The sequence below is a fragment of the Rousettus aegyptiacus genome, unplaced genomic scaffold (genome assembly GCF_014176215.1).
Source record: "Rousettus aegyptiacus isolate mRouAeg1 unplaced genomic scaffold, mRouAeg1.p scaffold_m13_p_6, whole genome shotgun sequence".
NCBI lineage: Eukaryota > Metazoa > Chordata > Mammalia > Chiroptera > Pteropodidae > Rousettus > Rousettus aegyptiacus.
The window spans coordinates 96,598,185-96,611,271 of NW_023416309.1; the positions used below are offsets into that span (position 1 = coordinate 96,598,185).

Sequence of the window (13,087 nt, forward strand, 5' to 3'; positions counted from 1 at the left end):
ATAGAACAATTGATCTGTCATACATTGCTGGTGGGAGTATAAATTGGTACCACTTGGGAAACTGTCAGTACCTATAAAGCTAAAATTCTTATACCCTAGGACCAACAATTCCTCTCCTAGTCATATTTCCAACAGAAATGAATGCACTTGTTCCCCAAAGGACACATACAAGAATATTTGTAACATTTATTATTCATTATTACCAAAAGACTGGATACATCCCAAATGTCCATCAAGAAGAGAATGGATACGTAAATTGTGGTGCGTTTATACAATGGCAATCAAAAGAACAGAGATACAAAAAAGAAAGCACTGCTACTTGCAACGTGGGAATAAATATCATAGACATGATACTGAGCAAAAGAAGTCATACTACATAATTAGTGACACCATTTATATATAGAAAGTTCTATGGTGATAGAAAACCAACTAGTGGTAACCTTTACAGAAAGGGGTATTGGCTGAGAGGGGTTCCAGTGGAGGTTTCTGTTGTGCTGCAAATGTTCTAAATTCAGCTATACATTTAAGATTTGTGCACTTGACTGTACATAATTACACCTCAATATGAAGTAAAAAAGAAAAAGGGAAAAAGTACTTCTGTTTTGTAATTTTTTTCCCCAAATGTGAATTTCTTTCTTGTGCACTCTTTACTTCCTTCTTTTTGTTTCACATTTTATTAACAGATATCAGTTGGTTACTTTTAAAGGTTTATTATCTCTAGAGTGAGTATAATTAAATAACACATGTTGTTTGGCCAGAACTGTCATGGCTGGCTTTTCCTAGGGTTTTCTCAATCATTGCTTGAGAATTATTATGAACCTTCTCTCAAATTAAGTTTTAAAAACGCAAATAGTAATTTTATTATGTTATTATTTTTTTCTGAAGTATTCGTATTTAATTCCATATAATTTCCTTACGGATTATACAATCTGTAAAGTAAAACAACAAAAGAAAGAGAAAGCAAAGCAAGATGCTTATGCCCAAAGCAGAGTAAGGGCATAAGGTGAGCAGGGTTCCTTAACATTTTTCATGTCAAAAGTACAATACAACTGTTAACTGCTAAATTTTATTTTATTCCCTCCACAGAAAACACTAGAGAAATACATGCTGACTTTCTACAAAAAATGTAAAGGGTTTCTTTTATTATGTGTAACAGGCACAATTATTTAAAGTTAGTAATTTTTTGTTTTAAATTTATTTTTTAATTGAAGAAATGATTTTAATTTTCTCCCTGTATAACTCCCCTTTAAAGTTAATACATTTTTATTTAAGGAATTTCTCATGTCGTGATTCCTTCCACTACCTTAGTTCCCCCTGAGTCTGAGTCTTAATCCCTTTTAAAATAATTTTTGCTCAGTCCACAGGTGTCATGTCAGTCAGTTCTATAATCATTGGGACTCAATTTCTTCAAGCAGTCTACTTTTGAGCCCTAAAAGTTAAATTGTAAGAAGTACTTTGCTATTTTGGCAAATGGCTAGGATATATTATTTTTTAATTGTTTCTAATATTGAAAAGTCTCATTACATCCAGTTTTTACTTACTGAGCCTAGCAGAAAATGTTACAGGTCTCATTGTCACCACTGCAATAAACTTACTGTGGTGGAAGCATAACTTGAGTCTCAATGTAGCCACATTATTATTTTGTTATTTTTAATATACACAGAACATAAAATTTATCATCTTAACCATTTTTAAGTGTAGTTACATACTTCTGCAACCATCACTGGCATCCATCCCCAGAACTTTTTCCATCTTCCCAAACTGAGTTCTTTTACCCATTAAACAATAATACCCCATTCTCCTTTCCCCCCAGTCCCTGGCAACTACTATTCTATTTTCCATCTCTATGAATTTGACTCCTCCAGGTGTCTGTGTGTAAGTGGAATTATACAGTATTTGACAGGATGTTGAAGCGGTCAATGTTGCCTAAAATAGGAATGTTACATAGGGAGAAAAGTATGTTTTCAGACACTTGAAAATCCTATTGGCAGCACTGAAAGAAAATAAAAATATTTTCTTATTTTTATAAGGTAGTAGAATACTTGAGGTGACCCTGATCTGTCCAGGGTGCTGATAACTCACAGGCCATCCTGCCAAGCCAATCGGAAAGAGTTGATACTTGTTATGTTATTAGCTCCAGTGGCTTTATGGCTTCCAGTTTCAAGTAGAACTGAAGGTCCAGACTCTTCTCTCCCATTCCTCTCCCTGAAGAAAATTAAGTTAGAGACATCCTGTCTTGAACCCAATAGATTAGAATCCTAAGGAGCCTTGAAAAGAATTACAAAGCTCAAAATGAAGCACAACTAAATAATACCTTGGATAAGAGTATATGAACATTGGACTGAAATTTTAAAAGAATTATGGTAATAAATTCACAGTTCAGGATAATGGAAGCTCTGGAGGAGACCAAAAGAGCTGAACAAAGAAGGAGGATGCAGATAAATGCAAAATTATTGGTATCATTTTGGGTCTTAATTTGTGTTTGATTCATAGGCATTTATTTAAATATTACTTTAAATCCTAGGTATATACCACATGTATTTTTATATGCACCAAAATGCAATATAAAAGACAATGAAGATCAATAATATTCCTTAAAGAAATCTTGAAAAGAGTTATACCTAGGGAGGTGTTTTCTTGCTGCTGGAAGAATTGGGCCACCCAAAGAAATAAAAGTGTTTGGTCTTTGATCTCGCACATTGTTTGTTACTATTGAAAACATGTGAACTGTTAATCTTACTACATTTTTATATTGAAAATAATTCTATATAAAATAATACAATATTTTATCAACTAGTTTAGAAATATTGCTTTGTCACTCTCCCATTTTATGAGACTATTTGATCCCAATTGTTCCTTTGGTATCTTATTCTCATTTTCACTGCTAGGACTGTTTGAGCACTTCCTCTGAGCTACTTGAGAATCAGCAATTTTTGCATCATGATTATGTCCCTGAAAATTTTATCCCCGGATATCCATTCGCTATTCATGATCTTCACAATGAAACAATCTATTGTATAAATTTTCATTTTTATTATGAAAATATAAAACAGACGATGTGGAGAGGACAAATGATGAACCTCTATGTTTTCATCCTGCGGGCTTAACACTTATCAAACTTTTTGTGAACATACGTTTTCATTTCTCTGGCCAAATGCACAGGAATGCAGTTACTGAGTCCTATGCTAGTTGCATCGTCCAGATGTTTTTGCACGTGCAGACTACGTATTATATATATTCTAAAACAGCAAGCATTCTGTAAACATCCTTCTGTGGCTTTCTTTTTATTTCTTTTTTCTCCCCTTTTGTTTCTTTTGGAACCTAATAGTGCGTCTTGGGTATCTTTCCATTTGCTTATGTATAAGACTACATCATTCATCTTAATGGATTCATAATATGTTCCATTGCATGAACTTACAGAAACCGTGGCCTGCACTGATCAAGACCCTTGGAAGCTGCTGCTGTCATCTTCTCCCAAGGTTATGACCATTGCTGCTGCTGCCCCTCTCCCACACTGACATAAACTCACACCTGGAGTGTGGTCTCTAGCTTGTTGCTTTTTCTCCCTTGTTACTTATCAACAATTACTTAGACTTAACAATAGGGATACTAATTTCTTTGCCCTCTATTCTTTATTTATCCCGTCTTGTTCTTTTGTGGCTTCATTATTTTTTCTTTCTGAGCCTATCTTTAAATCTTTTTTTTTTTTTTTAAAGAGAGCCTATCAGAGTTAAACTTTCTCAGGGTTTGCACATCCAAAAACGTCTTTACTTCGCTTCCTCACTGGAATGTTAGTTTGGATGCATTTAGGGTTTCAAGTTTAAAATTCTGGGCTGTCCTGGCTCTGCCAGTTGTTACACCTCCGTTCAGGTTCCAATCCCCTCTGGTGGTCAGACAAGGGCCTGGAGCCCTGGCTTCATCACTGTGTACTCCACCGACGAAACACAATACCGTTATCATACCGTTATATCTAATAGCTCATGTCTGATTCTCTCCCCAGTGAAAAGGCCTCTGGCTGTGGGAGCCCCACCTCAGACGCACAGAGAAACCTGGCTAAAAGGGGCCGGCAAGTTCAAGAAGGGCAGGAAGTCCCGGGCTGACGGAGATGAATGTTGAGGGGACAGAAATGGGCACCTGTCTCGGAGTCACCTTCAGCGATCTCTCTGGCATCAACATGGGCTTGCGCGGGAAGGGAGCCGCAGACAGCCCGCTTCGCAGGAGCGTCGCGGGCAGAGCTGCGCCACGCCGCCTGGCGGCTCGGGTGCAGCTGGCCGGGTGGCCTCGGGGCGGAGCCGCAGGACCAGGTACGCCGCGTCCTGGGTCACCTCTGCCCCGAGCGACGTGGAGGCCCCCGGCTCCCTCGGGGGTGCCAGACTCAGGACACACGAAAGAGATGCGGGGTCCGTGGCCATCTCCAGAATCCGTTACCCTTTAGCGAGGAAGCTCCGCTGGGATGCGGGAGGGAGGGCAAGGACACCTGGGCGTCCTGAGGAGGGGCTCAGGCACCTTACATGACTTTGGTTTCTAATCCTTGTAACAGCCTACGTGGTGAATACTACTGACCCATTTTACAGGAGAGAAAAGGGGAAATCAAGACTCCTGCGCTTCCCGAGCCCAGGACTACTTTATCTTTTTATATTGTTGTCTGTCTTGCCTCCTCACCAGAATACAAGTCCTGGGTGGCAGGGGCCTGCCATCCCCAAGGCCATAGACAATGCCGTTCCAGCTGTGATTCTCGGTGACAGAAGTCTGACTGAACTCTCATTCCGAGTCAGGCCTGGAACGTGGTGGATAATGTGATTCAACGAAGGCTTTCAAAAGGATTTCTGGCCTGAAGGGCAGGTTGGGGTACCGTCAGAACTTGGAGGGCTTCTAGGACATTGCCCTTGGGACTGGCACAGGGAGTGAGGCCTCAGGGGGTAGTAATGCTGAGACCATCCTAAGCTCAGCTCTCAACCTTTCCAGAGCCAAACACTCCTTACACACACACACACACACACACACACACACACCCTGAAGCACTTCAGAAGCCCAGACTTGCCTGTCAGAAGGGAGCCCACCTACGCTGACACACGAAGCGCAGAGGGCTGGGCAGCCCTGGCCGTCCCCAGTCCTTGACGCAGTTCTTTGAGGACAGTTCTGAGTTTGACAGCTTAGGAGTCCTCTTCATTCATTCAAACCACTGGGTTACTGTCAAGTACCAGTGACCTTCCTTTGCCCATATACGCCAAGCGCTGTGGTTTCTCTCAGCTTGTTGGTCAGGTGGCTGGAATTTCCTCAGGTCTGTGGGTTGGTGTAGAGGAGAGTCTTTCCACCTGAAGAAGGTGGAGGAAGCCTCTGGGCTCTCAGACTCCTGTGGGAGGCTGTGAGGGCAGCAGTTCAGCCAACAGTGCCACTTGGGTCAGGGATAGGCATATCTTGGCAGAAAAAAACCCTCAGTTTGCTTGGCTTGGAAGGCCAGGCCTCCAGGCAGGCTGAGGACCTGCCAGTCTCTGCTCCAGATCCCACCAAAGAAGCCAGTCCTTCACCAGGCCCCATCCCTCCCAGAATCACAAACCATAATGGCACTGGGATGACAGCTTCCACCCAATCCGCACGGCCCGCTCTGTCACCTGCCCTCCAGCACTGCAGCTCCAGGGGGCTGCCTGCCTCTCCTCTAGGTCTTTCCAGGGAGTGGGCCAGGCTTCTATCGCTGTGCCCCCTGGAGCAGAGACGGAGACAGTGGGAGGCAGGAACAGCTACTTAGCTGCTTTCTCTACTTTCTTTCCTAATGATATTTGATTAGTTTTTGTTTTTACAATGAATATGTTATTTTTTTCTTACAATGACTTATTTGATTTTTCAAAAAGGAAAAAAACAGCCTGTGATTTGTCATTCTCCCATCATATACAAATATACACACCTAGAAAAAGTATCTGTATCTGTCAATGTATATGGGAAAATCCTGAGTCTTTATTATAAAAGTGTGAATGGCGTCACCTCCCAGTAGTTGGACAAATAGTGGGGACAGGACTTCAGTGTTTTCTTTTGCACCCTTTAAAATTGCTTATATATTTTGCAAGAAGCTAGCACTTCTTTTAGATTTACAATAAATTTGAAAAAAATATTATATGTATCACTCAATACATCCACTTTTAGTTCTTATCCTAAAAGAACAAGCACATGTTGACAGATTCATGTGCAAGAATGTTGGCTGCAGCATGATTTAGAGACCATTTAGAGATTGACGACTTAACCTCCCATTAAAAAAAAAAATGGCTCAATAAGTTGTAATCTACTATCCCAATTAAATATAATACAAATTTCATAAATCATGTTTTCATATATTATTTGGTAACAAGGGAAAACGATCTTGCTACAATGTTAAGTTTTAAAAGGAGGATACAAATTTAAATGCAGTAATTTTTATATATACTTGGTGATATACTCCATGTCTCTGAGTGGTAGGTTAGGAGCAATTTAGAGTTTTCTTAATTTTGTTGTAAATTTTTTATCTGCAAGAGAAAAACAAAAGTTACTTAATTAAATACAAAGAACGTTTAAGCCTGGAAAGGGGTCCATAGACCCTTCAACTCCTCCTCCATAAAATGTCAGTGGCTTGTGCCTCCAACCTCCGCCTTCACCTTTTCCTCCCAATTCCCCCTTTCCCTAATCCAACCACCTCTTGACCCTCAATCCTTTAATTTATGGGACGCGAGGACCCTTTTCTGTCGTCATCCTATAGCCCACACCCACTCCCACCCCTGCCACGTCTCTTAGTAATTAATTAACTATAAGTGGTAGAGGGCCGCCAATACTGGAGTGCCATGGGAGAGGGCCGGGGACCACAGTCCCGGGTCAGGCAGCGCTCGGGTGCGGGTGTTGAGGGAGGGACCAGCATTCGTGGGCGCGAGGGAGAACGCCGGGAGTCCGGCTGCCCCCTTGTCCAGACCCGGAGCCCGCTACCCACCTCCCGGGATCTCCCTCCCGCATCCCAGCGGGTTTCCCGCCATCCGGTAACTGGGTCCGAGCACTGGGTCCCCAGCGCCACTCCAAGTAGAGGCGAGCCAGGGCGGCCTCCGCTCGGGCGTCTTTGGTCTCCGGCTCCGCCCCGCAGCCTCCAGGCCAGAAGCACCCAAACCTCCCAGATGGGCGGCGCGGATCTGCCTCCTACTTTCCTACAAAGCGGGCTGTCCCCACGCGTCCCGGCCGCCTCCCATCCTGGGCCATCCCGTGCTGATGCCAGAGCTCGCAGTGAAGCTGAAGTCTAGGAGCGGGTGCCCATTCTTGTCCCCTCTACTTTCCTTTTTGCCAGCCTCGGATTCCTTCCCTTCCAGAACTTTCTGGCCCCATTTAGCCAGGTTTCTCTGCGTGTCTGAGGTGTGTGGCACAGGAACTCCCCACAGCTGGAGTCTCTTTAATTGGGGAGGCGGGGGGGTGGGGGGTGGGGGTGGAGGTGGGGGGGGTGTCAGTCAACTAAAAGGATACTGCGTTCCGTGTTAGGGTTAGGGACTGCTGGTGAGGGGGACCACAGAGATGAGGGACCCCATTTCTTTTTTTTATTATGGTGAAACTATTTTATTCTATATCATCAAAAGTAATTAAGCAAATTTACAAATAACTCTAATGAGAATTCTGTGAAGAACAATTTAGAGAAAAATAACATGGAACGCTTCACGAATTTGCGGGTCGTCCTTGCTCAGGGGCCATGCTAATCCCTGTATGGTTCCAGCTGCAGTATGTGTGCTGTGGAAGCCAGCACCAGGGATCCCGTCTTTTGACAGGGAGCTTAGGCTCCACGATCTGCTCCGCTCCTGCCCCAACTAAACTGTTAGGTAATTTTAGGAACTATTTTCGACTCCCACATACAGTTGGCAGGATTCCTGTCCCTCTCAGCCTTCCGAGCTCGGATTCCATCTCCCGAAGGAGCCAGTCTGCCACCCATTGTCTGAGCTAGCTGGCATCGTACTTCTCACTCTAGCGATGAGGGAGCTGGGACTCAGAGGTGCGACAACAGTAGATGACAGTGCCAGGCACAGAACTCAGGTCTCCTGTAGTATCCGGTGCTCTTTCCTCTACCTCTGACTTCCCTGGTGTGGGAGGTGTTGTGAAGCAGGGAGGGGCTCAGGCCCTATCTGGGCCCCCACAGAGCTGGCCGCAGGAAAGGTGGCCTTGGGCCGCACCTCCTTTCCCAAATGTCCAGACAGTCTTCAGGGTAGCAGTTTCCAGGATAGTCCTTAAGTCTGGGGACATCTGAGTCTCAGGATTAAGAGGCAGTGTGTATTGGCATGCACACAGCCAGAGTTTGGAGATGCACTTATCGTCACTGGGCAGCACCCCCCTCCATGATAACACATTTGTGGTCTGGTTCTGATTGACCTGCATTGGTCCAGATACCCAAGAGGAAGTAAAGGAAGGCAATACATCTATCCCACAGGCTCTCCATTGTGAATTGAGCTATTTTGGGAAATTGGGTGCCCTCTTGTGGACAGCTGAGGAATTTCACTGTATCATTTCTATCCTCCAAGTAGTTCCATGACCATTTCCACCCCCACCCCACATTCCATTTCCAACTCCATGCACAGGCGGTTTGAGGGGTCTCTTTATGAAGGACGAAAAGGCTTCTGGAACCCCAAGGCTGGATTTCAGCACATGAAATCCTAATATAGTCTAAACAAACATCTACAGAGCACTTACCTGCTTTACAAATAACTCATTTATTCCTCACAGCTACCCTATGAGGTAAGTACCATTATCATTCATATTTTAGAGAGGGGACTGTTGTGGCACAGAGACGTTAAGTGACTTGCCTAAGGTCGCACAGCCACTCTGGATCCCACACCCTCAGCCATTCTGCCTCTCACTGGCGTCGGAAGCTTCATACAGCAACACGGAGACACAGCCAGAGGACGTGTGTGCATGCAACAGAGGGAATCTCCCCGGGTCCCTTCCCGGACGCCCCCAAAGCTCACCCTGTACCTCCTGGGGGTGAATCTGCCCTGCCATGTGAATGGAGGGTCAGGAAATTTCCAAGAACCTCCCTTCTTTGACCTTATTGCTTTGTTCTATCACTTCTGAGAGGTGGAAAGTGAGGGAGGAGGCTGGGCTGCTTGAAGGTCTGTGGATCCCAGGGAGAGTCAGAGTTCTCTAAAGCAACGTGGCCCATCACTAACTGAACCAGACGCCAGTGTAGACGCAGGCCAGCCAAGTGGCATCCACACTGCCTTCCCACTCTGCACCTGGTGAGTGATCACAAGACTTGCCTCTTGTCTGAAACCTTAAGCCTGGGGGTGGTGGGGTCAGAAGAATCCCTTTCCAGTATTTTACAGATCAGGAAATGAGCCTCTTCCTAAGACCCCCACTCACTTACCACATGCTAGCTGACAATGCCCTGTGGGTGTTGGAAGCCTGATACAGAAGTAGATAACGAGTAGCTCTCTGCCCTCTGTCTAGTAGAGGAAGGACAGATGAGTAAGCACTAATAGCAACTCAGTGTTATGGGTGTACGAAGGAGGTGACTGCTACAGGAAAGGAGGCTGGACTCTGCCTGGGTGGGAAGGAGGGCTTTCAAGGAGTGTCACTTGGGATTGGTCTTGGAGAGTGGATTGGATCATGGTGTGGGGGAGAACACTCCAGGTTGAGCCCCTCGCAGAGAGGTAGCGGTGGGAGACGACGTGGCCAGTGTGAGGAACTGTGAGCGTTTTTCCGGCTGGCACAGAGGCTACCTGGGAGAAGGACCGAAGACTGGCGGGGGAGTTGGGGTCAGATCGCAGAGCTTTCACTTGCCAGGCTAGTGCGTTCAGACTTGACACCATAAGAACAGGCAAGGGATGGTGTCCACCTCTCCAAAGAGCCCTTCCATGCTCAGTAGGAGCAAGGGTGGACATGGTTCACTTAGTTTATTAATATTTCCATTAAGCTTTTATGGAGTTTTCTATTAGTCGGGACTCAAGGCCACCAGAACGCCATCCCTGTCCATGACTTATCTCTGCTTGTCTCTGCCAGTCTCTGTTCTGCAGAGACTTTCTTCACATGGAAGGAAGAGGGCCATGCCCACCCCCAAGCCTGTATCATCTCAGTCAGCAGTCCCAACATGAAGAGAGCCTCCTTCCCGTGTTTGTGTATTAATCCCAAGGGATAGTCTGATTAGTCCTGCTTGGTCAGTGATATCTGTTAGTCTAATCACTGTTTCTGAGGACATAGGAAACTGTGCTTAACCTAGCCTGAGTCACATGTCCACTTCTGTAGAGGAGGCATAAGGTCCCAACTCACACATCTTCAGACCACATGGAATGAAGAAGGAAGTTTCCCAAAGAAAAGTGGGTGCTGTTATCAGGAAGCGAAGAGGAAGTGAACCAAACAGAAAAAGTTTTTAAAAGGAAGTTGCCACTTCTATGGGCTAAACATTCTACTAGATGCTGGAGAGTCAGAGATCAAATCCCATCTCTACCATCAAATACTCCCAGTCCAAACAAGTGTTCAGATAATTAGAAGTTATCATAATTTCTAATGATGGGATACAGGGATTCTACAGACACCTTGGGAACCCAAGAGAGGAGTATCCAACCCAGACTGAGGCAGAAAGACACCAGGAAGAAACCACGTTCCTCAAAATGTTGCCTCTTGACTGGGTTATGAAAAATAAATAAGAATTAGCCAAGGGAAGAAAGAAAGAAGGAATTTTAGGGAGAAGAAGTAACATAAAGGAACATAAACCAGGCAGAAATGGCAAGTTTCTGGCTTGAGCAGAAGGGCAAACTGTTGTGCAATTTTTTGAGAGAGGGGCACAGAGGAGTTTCTGTGAGGCGAGAGGGACTGGAAGGTTCATACTGACACATGAGGAGTTTGGGGGTCTTGTGGGTCAGCAGGTGGAGGTACCAGTAGATGACGGGATCATTTTAGATTTAGAGGTTGAGAGAAAGGATTCAACTGTGGAGATACATTTAGGGTCACCCAATGGGTTGGAGTTAAAGCCACTGGAAGATGCTGTCACTCAGAAGGAGTGAAAAGAAAGCTGCAGATACAAAACCGGAGAACAGCCGCACTGGCTGAGAGGTGGACGCAGAGGGCACAGGCAGGAAGGAGTCTGAGAAGAGAACGGTGCGGGTCAGCAGCACATGGTGAGAAAATGATCTGTACTCTCAGGTCCCAAGGCCTCTGCATATGTAATTCTCTTATTACATATCTTCCAGCAGCAAGAACAGATTGCCCACAAAGAGATGAAAACCAGATTGTTATCAGACATCTCATCAGCAACCCCTGATGCAAGAGGAAAGTTAAGCAAAGCCTGCAAAGGGTAGAGGAATTGACAAGACCACTAGCGGTCCCTGCCTCTGTGCTCCCATTCTTCCTTAGTGAGAGAACCTGGGGATTTTAGTCATCCAGAATCAAGGTTACATCTCCAGCCTCCCTTGAAGCCAAGTGTGGCCATGTGACTTCTTTCTTCCCTTCTTTCTTTACACCTTCCTCCATCCAGCCTGATGCCTGGAGAGTCAACATGAGGCCATCATCTTGCGCCACGAGAACAGGAACCACATCTCACATGAGGCAGAGTTAAAAATTGAGAGGAACCTATAGTCTTTTCCGTGAGAAAAAAATAAACTCCCATTTGTTTGGGCCACTGATATTTTGGGTCTCTTATTTACAGCTAAACTTAATCCTAACTGATACTGAGGGGAGATTATATCCAAAGATTCAATCAAGTATGAGAATAAAGTAGTCAATTTTGTACAGGCAACAATTGAAGAAGTCAAGAAATAGATGTTTAAATATATTATTTAAAGCCATAAAAGTAAATAATAGAAGGAGTACATATATATGTGACCAGCAGGGATTATGGAAAGAAGGGAAGCAATGAAACAAGCTAAATTCATCATCTTTCATTGCAGGGAGTCGGAGATACTGTTTAAACTTGATGAACTGGGTACAAAGATGTTGGCATATTTTCTGGCACTGTAGAAGTACTCTCAAGGAAGGCTAAAAAGAGAAAAGGTTAAAAATGATTACTTCTAGGGAATGGGCCTCAGAATTGTTGAGGGGAGACATTAATTTTTTAGTTTTGCTTTCTTTCACAGTTTAGATGTATGTTTATACTTGCACACACGCAGGAAAACCTCTATAAAGAACTGGACCTAACTCAATAGTGTAACCCTCTGGGGGTAGGAGTGGACCCAATGCAGGAGGGTCTGGGAACAGACAAGGTTCCACTTGATAACTTTTTATATTATTTTGTGTTATAAAATGAGCACTCGTTATTTTTATTTTAAAAAATTTGAATGTATATATTTTTAAAAGAAAGTAGGGAAGGGAAAATAACAGACAGTGGTCACATTCTGGAAAATATCGCAGGCAGAAGAAGAGGACCTACAAGGGCTCGCTTCTCTGGCAGCAAAGTCAGGTGTCTCTTAGCAAGTCTGATTGCCCCTGATTTTGGCCGCCGCCTGGATTTATCTCATCCCTTGTCCTCCACAGCCAGGCCTGAGAAGAGTTTAAAGAGAATTCCCCTCTCGGGAGGTGTCCTGCTCAAGTGTCCCACTTCCTGCTGGCATAGTTAGAGTTGGAATTATCTCAGAGCAGAGCAATCAGAGGCCCCAGTTTGCCAGGCTTGGGATTTCTCTGGTGACACAACACCCTTAAATCCTAGTTGGCTGTCTGCCATTTTAATTCCTAGGGACGCCATGTGCAAGCAACCAATGCCAGAAATCTTGCCCAGTCAGGAAACTTGATTCGAAACCTGGCTCTTGTGGTTTGTCTCTCAGCAATAGGCTTGGGGGCTCTGCGTATCCATCTAGGCCTTAGGTTAAGATTCTTCCTTGGCACATGGACATCTGAAGTTCACTGCCCAGCATCCTTTCTGGGACTGAGACCTTGAATTTTCTTTGGGGAACCATCTTTCCTTCTTTCATTCTCAGCCAAGAGATTTAATTTGGGATTGTTGTCTACCCCCAAATCTAGGGGTGTGCCAATCAGGATGTTTTCATCGCCCTAGCCAAAATGATCAGGGATCAGCCCATGATCCGTGGCAGCCTATCAGAGTGAATCACAGGACTTTTGCTGAAAATGTCGGGACATGGACTTGCTCTTTCTTAATGATATTGAACAAAGAAGC

At 44.6% G+C, this 13,087-nt stretch overlaps 2 non-coding genes across 2 annotated transcripts; both read right to left on the reverse strand.

Moving 5' to 3' along the window:
• Positions 1–1,554: 1,554 nt before the first annotated feature.
• LOC118604445 lies at positions 1,555–1,667 on the reverse strand. The gene has a single exon (XR_004951751.1). It is a non-coding gene; the product is annotated as a small nucleolar RNA SNORA1 (small nucleolar RNA).
• Positions 1,668–7,637: 5,970 nt separating this feature from the next.
• Positions 7,638–7,741, reverse strand: LOC118604412. The gene has a single exon (XR_004951723.1). It is a non-coding gene; the product is annotated as a U6 spliceosomal RNA (small nuclear RNA).
• Positions 7,742–13,087: the final 5,346 nt, after the last annotated feature.